The following is an 8,772-nucleotide window of genomic DNA, read 5'->3' as shown; positions in this document are numbered from 1 at the left end:
TATTCTTCCTCCAAAACGGAATTCAAATTTGTTTTGAGTCTGGATTCCATACGTATGTGATGCCTCGGCGGCTTCCGGTGTTCGCGCGGTGCTCTCGACGCAAGCAAGTATTGGTCCCGCGCGTGCTTTTCCGCGTGAGTCGGAGAACTAGACCGAACAGCAGACTGTGACGAATAGCATGAATGCCAATTGAGTTAACTTTTCGAAACGCTGGGCTAAGCCAAGCTCCGAATCGATTGGGGCAAGTGCCATGTCGGTCTCCTAGAAGATCGGATTTTCAGTCAAAAGCGAAGGCTTCCCGCCCACCACCTCCGAAGACGCGTGCTATCATCGAGTTCTTGAAACCGACTAACTCATCGCAACTCAGGCGCTACGTTGGCATGATTAATTATTACTGGTGTTGCATCCCACATGCCGCCCACAACCAGGCAGGAATTGCTAAAGAGTGCAGAAGTAAACGGTCTAAGCTAAACTAGACACTAGACGCCGACGTGTTTGGAACGCTGTAAAAGAATGGCGTCCACAGCTCCACCTACCTCATGCCTTTCCAGACGCTGGCTCTCGGGGCTGATACCTTGAATACAGCTGTCGGCGTGGTGCTCAATTGACGGAATCTGCGTCCTTCCCGGTTTCTTTTCAATGAAATTGTCGGAAACCGAGCAGCATACTCAACGTAGGAACGCGAGCTTTTGGCAATCTTCACGACCATTAAGTGTTTCCAACACAACGCTCTGACAAGTCTTCGCCCAGGCAGAGTATGCAACTGGATTTTATCAGATAGTTCGATGCGCGCCTGCAATACACGCCGGTTGCGGACAACGTGGTCGTAGACGTCTTTCACGGGTTGAGATCATCTCTATGGCCACAGCGATATCTGCGAAGAATATTAGCGAGCCCCAGACCAAGGACATTCCGCTTCCTTTCCTCCAGGCCTATCCTCGTCTCAAATTTCACTGGCTCGATCTCGATGGCCATGAGGCCAACTAGGTGAAGCTCAATGCTAACATCAAGCCGTATCTGCCGCCTTCTCTTCGTCGCTAAGCTTCCGGTACGTCACACCAACTCTCCCACCCGGGCGGACGCGCCACCGCCAAGAGAGTAGCACTTCAATTATTCTGGCGAAGTTTCCGTAAATACGTCGTCGACTGCAGAAAATAATGCGATCATTCTCCGCTATCGGTTGATCGCCACAGCCGCGCCGAGCTGGGCAACTTCCGAAGTCTGGCCGGACGTTATGATCACATCCATCCACCCAGACCTGATCACCAAGCCACTATGCGAAGGCTACGAGAACTGCCTCAAGATCATCCACCGCTAGACAGGCTGGCATCAAGCCGTTCCCGTACGAGCTATCAAGAAGTCTATAGTCGCCAGAGCCCCTTTGACCACTGGATTTCCATGTTTAATGCAGCATTCGAGATCACAGCGAAACAAGGTCGCTAATTGAGACGGAGGTGATGACTCATCTCGGCCACTTTGTGGACGCACACCACGTTTGCATGACGCCATACTATCCGCAGCCAAACGGCAGAGTCAAGCGGATGCATAGAATAGTCAAGCCGGCCCTGAAGTACTCACAAGAGACACCCTGGTTTCGCGCATTTCCGGCTGTCTTTCTGGGCCTTCACATTTAAAGAGGACATCACCGGTCGTAATGGTATTTAGCATATCGCTGTGCATATCGGACGAGTTCATCGTGCCATAGAGTTCCACCGAGATTACTTCACACGAGTTCGCCCTAGAATTACGACAGCTCTTCAACGTCTTCCGTCTGGTACCCCCGGAGATTCAACGACCGAACCTTCCTCGTCGATGTTAACGATATTGAGAAAACACTCTTGACAGACCACCTCAAGCCGGCTACATGAAACATGCATACCACACTTCACTACCTTCGAAACCATCGCTTCCGTCGTCATTGCCACCTTCAACGCCTGGCCACGAGCCTGTGTCAGTGTCAGCACCATGTTCATCCTCGGATCGTGTTCTTCTTCAATCACCTCGCCTGAATAGCTCAATTGAATTGCTCGCATTATTTTTGTTTGCAATTAAAGAAATTGTTTAACTTGAATCGTGTGTTCTTATTAATTTGGGCCCTCCATTCTTACGGCATGTAGTCTTCAAAGCGATATCAACCTCAGATTGCAATTTCAATCAACATCAATTTGTAAACGTTGACAGAATTCAATCCCAATTGAAATTGGCCGAACTTACTAACTTCCGTGTCAGAAGCTACTGGTGTTACCAGCTTGCGTGATCTTTTTTCGTTAAGACCGTCTCTTACTCTTGTTGTTCCACTTCCAGAAAACTCCGAAGTATTAGATCGGAAGGCAAGCTGATCTTTAAATAACTCTGCTCTTGTTTATCGAACTGCAACATGGCGTTCCTCGTCTCTATTGCTTCCCTTATCCTACTTGGAATGAAGTAACGAAAAATGCCACATTCTCCGAAACGATCTGTCTGTCTACTCACTGGTCGGCATATCATTTTTAAGGAAGTAGAAACTTGAAAAGACCCTGGTCTGTAAACGCTAGTGAGTTAATTTCTATCTAATGAAATCATACTCAACTCCCCCTATACCATGAAAACACTATTAAATATTAATTAACCGGGATGAATTAACTAAACCAAGTTTCCTTCTTTTATTGGTGGCTGCGTTTCCCTGGTTTCATCGGCTGCTCTCAATTTGGGTTGCATAAATCCATTCGTGGTGTTAATGACATACCAATCCTTCTCTACCAAGACATCAGGTATCAGTTTTTGGAGCATTCTCGTCATTTGTTGCGGTCTGATCTCTTTCCCGTTCACCGTTCTTCCAATGCCAAGATGTCAATACCAAAAATTTTAAACTATATCTGCATAAAGATGGAGATCTCTACCCTGCCTTTAAGGAACTTACAGGTATCACGAAACCCTCCTACATTTGACATTATCCTCCCCGGAGTCATAAACTCGTTGGATGTCTTACCGCAAGGAAGTATATGTGGCACTATTAATAGTATCCACTACTAACTTAACTCATCTTATTCCTCACTGAGACAGTTATTCCCCTCTAAGCTGGGAATTCTAATGTTACTCAAGGTACTTCTTAGTTGTCGCAAAAGGTTACTACTAAGAATAAAAGAAAATTTGTTTTTATTGAAATTTTATGCGCACTTCCGACACGGATGGATTTAAGGCCTTGGCACGTACCGGAGGCCCCAAGAGTGCTCTGTTTCTCTAAATTCAGTGGAAGTGTAAATCTACAAGCCAGGTATGTTGCGATTCAGCTAGGTCAGATGGTAGGAATCTCTTCTTTTTGGGGTACTGTGCTATTGGACTGTGGAAAATCTGGTGGGTGTAAACGGGAATCCCATGCCGAATGAATGCTGATGGCGGCCGAAAGTTGCGTCCTCATAACCCGGGGACTAGTTTCAGGTACGATACCGACAAAGAGATACCGGTGCAGGATGAAGAATATCTCAATATTAAAATGTTAAATGCCAACAGAGATGCAGAAAGGAAGGAGGTTTTCTATGAACGAGGTGATCATAATGCCATTGTGGTGACAAACGATTTTGATGACCGCAATGGTTTTCGTTTTTTCCAGTTTCCACTCCATCCATCATGAACAAATTAGGTCAGGTAAGGTTATTAGGTCTTCAATTGCTGGACACCGTACGAGTAATCAGATCGGCCACATTGGGATCATCAACAGATTTAGTAGTATGATGTGTGCATCAAAAATTGCGGAAATGGGTCTGGCAAAAGATAATCACTTCCGCCTTCGCTTGGGTATTTAACTCCCTCAGGAAGTCTGACATAGTATGTACCGTGGCAAAATAAAAGCTAGTATTGCGCTGGACAGGGTAGCACAAGTTGCCGCAAATAATGGATGATTTCAGAACAACACACAGCATCATAACAGAACGAGCAGTGATAGCAGATCCTTGGATACTCCGGCCAGGGACGTTGACGATCAGCTTTCGGTCCCGTTTCTCAACCGTATAAAGTCCGGCGAAGTCCCACTTCTCTTGGGTGGCTTATTACCGCCACATGTAAATACGGACTGCTCTCCTCCAAATATTATAGAAGTGAATTTGTTCATCACGAATTTTACAGTTTCTGAGGGCAGGATTCCGAAAGGGAGTACCGCGAGCAGGAGTGTGAGTGCTCTGCACCGAAGGGACATTGTGGGGACATATGACTGCAGAAAATGTTACGTACTTTCGGTCACGCTGCTCCCAGGGCAGAGGTGAGGCAGCGTCTGATGAGTTGCTTCTACCCTGGACGAAACCGTCAGTCAAATTTTTGATTTTTCGATTTTTAATGCTTGGGGTGCTACGCTCCAAACTAGGGATCCATGGACTAAAAAACGTGGGAGTAAGTTGCTCCTCATTTAGTCCGGTCCACCATCAAGTGGATGGGGACTTAGGATCCCGCAGATCCTAAACAACAACCTAGTTACGTACTGGTAAAATTAAATCTGGGAGGAATTTTAGGTTTAAAGCAGAGTCCTCCTGGCGATATTATATTATCGATAATGTCTTCTATGTGTGAATGAATTGAAATTCGTGCCAAAAGCTGCAGAGCAACTAAATAAATCGCGAAATTAACAGTGAAACCCGGAAATTGCTCCACATAGGTGCACAGTCGCAAATAATATGGCATCAATAAAGTGAGTCGTGTTCAGGTTTGCACACCTCTGTTCTAGCCAGGCTCAGAGATGTGGAAAGGCGCGGGAGAGTTCTTGCCTAGGACACTCCGGGGATTCTCACGTCATTAGTAATGATTTCTTACATCTTTTAATCCGATTCATGGAACTGCATCGGAGCCTACAATAGGAATATCGAGCGAAGTCAAATCCGAACAGATGCGAAGCTAAAATTGAAACATAGCAAAGTACTGTTTTGAACGCATGTGTGGAGCCGCAAAACTGGAGACTCGAGTGGGGCGATCAATAGGGAAGATCTACGATGGATAGTGGACCCTCAAATGAAAAATTTAAACTCAGCCGCTCATAACTACTTCGTCATTCCAGACTTTAATCAACATGGACAGAAAAGAAAAAAAAATACAAATAAGGAACACATAACATAATATTAATGAAATGGAACATATTAAAATAAGAATATAATAAGATAGCAAATTAAGGAAAGTATTAAAAAAACACAAAGTCAGCAAAAGAAGCAAATTAAGGGATAAATAAGAACCATTTCATTTTAGAAATAAGAAAACATCGAATCCCTTTTATCCAGGGCTCACAGGGTTAGTTCACATTACTGTTTAGGTCCGGCGAGGGTAAATCATGATACTTTCCATTTAATGCATTCCTTCTACGTAATTATTTCTGTAAAGTCAAATTACCGAAAGCTAAAGATTTTCCCACATTTTTGCTTTTCACGGCGATCACCTTCCATCGAAAAGTTTTGAGTTTTCCTAACCGCTTCATGTTCCCCGACTATACACAATGCTGTTTTCCGGTATAAATCACTTAACATGCACGATCGGTGGATATGCTACCTTACGACAAGCATCTGCACTCAGCATCACAACTAATAAGCCCGAAATATCGGTATGTCCTAAATTCAGTAAACAATAATTGATTGGTATCAAAGATTAATCAGAGGTTTGTTGACTTTTCGATATTAAATTTGTATTCAATTTGACATGCAATTTTGTCGTTCTATGCACTGATTAATAGGGATGTACATAGGAACAATTCACACTGCTATGTTTTTTATATCACAAAGTAGCCTGGCTCCAGCTAGAACTGGATAATCGCATAGGAATGGAAATTTTAGCGTATGCCTAGTCTGGCAGCATGATCCCCTATAGGCCAGTGACCGGGTATATCGCTATTGTGTTATATGTCATTACACGCGTTCTAGCAAAAAGACTTTAGCGATCGGGTCTTGTCACAGGAGGGCTAAATCTTCCATACCTTTGCGTAGGTGGTGAGCCTTCACCATCCGCATTCCACGACCATATTGTTCAGCGCGTGCATGTGCTACCCTACTAGCCTGTGTACAAAGCTTTAACCTTTAAGTTTCGCATTTTTTGTAACGTTAGTACCGACATGAGGTCTGAGAAGCCGCGTAAATTATGTTTTGTAAAGAAAGTTTTTTTGAGTTTAGGATGACATGAAAGACAATTGCTTCGAGTCTTGACTTTCTTAGCATTATCTTCAAATGTATCTGGCCTATCAGAACCAAGTATGCCAAACTCATTCTAAGTTCACGGGACAAATTTAGGTTAGAAAATCATCGCTTCATGTGCTCTAATACTAACTGTCGAGCTAATTTTTTTTATAAAGGCGCCTCTATCACTTTGGTTTCCCAAGTGTACATCATGTAAGAGATGAGAATTGACTGAACTTATATCGAAAAACCGGTAGAAAATTGTCACAGGCCAGCGTCTTGATCGGCGGCTGCAAGTGTATATCGAACACTTTTTATCTATTTCATCTACGCAAACTTTCGTAGAATTATAAAAGTTTATAATTTCTGGCTTCCTTGAAGCATGCATTGATGCAGGAAGACGAGGGACAAATACTGCCAGAAACAGTCCGTGCAATTCATCGGCTAAAAAATCATAAGTCGCCAGGAGCCTATGGAATTACAGCCGAATTGGTTAAATATGGAGGCGACCAGTTACACCAAGTGGTTCATCAACTTGTGATCAAGGTATGGAACAGCGAATCAATGCCTGACGATTGGCAAAGAGGCATTATCTGTCTCATACATAAAAAGGGAGATATCACACAGTGCAGCAATTATAAAGGTATCACGTTGCTAAGTACCATCTATAAAATATTCTCCGCTATCTTGCTAGGCCGGATAGCCCCATACGTCCAGAACATCATTGGCCAATACCAAAGAGGCTTCACTCCAGGCAAATCAGCAACAGATCAGATTTTCTCTGTGCAGCAAGCGATAGAAAAACTGTTGGAATATGGACAACAGTTGCACCATCTATTCATCGACTTTAAAGCCACCTATGATAGCATAGCCAGGGTAAAACTGTACACAGTCATGAGAGAATTCGGTATCCCGACGAAACTAATAAGACTGACTAGGCTGACCCTGACCAATGTGCGAGGCCAGATAAAAGCAGCAGGATCACTCTCGAGACCATTCGACATCAACAACGGTCTACGACAAGGGGATGCCCTATCATCCGTCCTCTTTAACCTGGTCCTGGAGAAAGTGATCCGTGATGCTGAGGTAAATGCGAGGGGTACGATCCTCTTTAAGTCCATCCAACTACTGGCTTATGCTGACGATATCGACATCATGGGAAGAACCACCCGAGACGTACAAACTGCCTTCATCCAGATCGAGCAGGCGGTAATTGGCGCGAGATCGTGGGCTGCACATCAATGAAGGCAAGACAAAATATATGATGGCAACGTCAGCACCGAAAACCAACGAAGCACCAACATCAAACCGCACTGGTCAAACAGGAAGAATAAGGATAGGAAAATACAACTTTGAGACCGTTGATAATTTCTCCTATCTAGGGTCGAAAATCACAACCGATATCAGCTACGATGATGAAATCCGCGCACAGTTGTTGTCAGCCAACAGAGCCTATTCCAGCTTACAAAAACTGGTCAGCTCGAAACGTCTCATCATAGGGTCAAAGCTCTTACTGTACAAGACAATGATCTTGCCAGTCCTCATGTATTTCTCGGAAACTTGGGTTCTTAGCAAGAAAAATTGTGAACTCTTGGCCGCGTTCGAGAGAAGAATCCTCCGAAGAATTTTTGGCCTCCTACAGGAGGATGGACGATTCCGTAGCCTACACAATGACGAAATCTATGAGCGACACCATGACCGTCCGGTTGTGGATAAAATTCGACTCGATAGGTTACGGTGGGCGGGTCACTTAATCCGTATGGATGAAGATGATCCCACCGGAAAGTCTATAAGGGCAATATCTATGGTAGAAAAAGAAGACGAAGCAGACCCTGCCTAAGATGGAGCGATGGCGTAGGCCAGGACGCCAGAGAGCTTTTGGGAATATCGAATTGGTGATTGATGTCTGGAGTTCCTTATTAAGACAGTGTAGTGACCGCGGCTGCGCGACGGGAGCGGAATTTCATTCGGCTCTTTCTTAATTACTTTGCTTAAACAATGCATTTAATAGTGTGCAATTGCCTTAATGTTCGCCGCAGATTGCACATTATTCAATGCATTCGAGCGAATTGATCTTGACAGGAGGCGAATGATTTGCCGCATCTGCAGGCGCATGCGCATGTTGCCGCAACATTGCCGAGTGAGAAAAGCTATGTAGCGGGAATAGAAGCGGTGCACGAAGAAAGACAGCGAGAATGTGCTGGGTGGAAGACAGGAGAAAAATAAGGAGCGGGTTTTTGCTAGAGAATCGAGGAAGAGGAACAGAATTCAATTTTGATAAAAGGAGAAATAAAGAAAGAGGAGAGAAAGTCTTGGAGAAGAGAAGAAGATCCGGAGGTGTGAAGATTTTTCGCGAGCAAAGGAAAAGAATTCAATGAGAAGAAAACGAAAACCATATCGTGCTAAACCCTAACGCAAGGGCATTTTAAACAAAGATTCCGGGGATAAGTTCAAATCGTTGACAAATCGTTCAATTGTTGGCATGTGTTAAATGCACAGTGATTTAAGGCAAAGAGGAGAAAAACAATTGAAAAGACAGATAGTTGAAGTGTCGCATGATTAAGTTAATATTTAGCTGCAGAAGTAAAGTGTCGGAATTCCCGCGCTGTGTATAAACAAAAAAAAAACACATAAAACGTGAAGTACGAAATTA

This window comes from Hermetia illucens, chromosome 3 (assembly GCF_905115235.1).
Source record: "Hermetia illucens chromosome 3, iHerIll2.2.curated.20191125, whole genome shotgun sequence".
Classification (NCBI taxonomy): Eukaryota; Metazoa; Arthropoda; class Insecta; order Diptera; family Stratiomyidae; genus Hermetia; species Hermetia illucens.
This window is presented reverse-complemented; position numbering follows the sequence as displayed.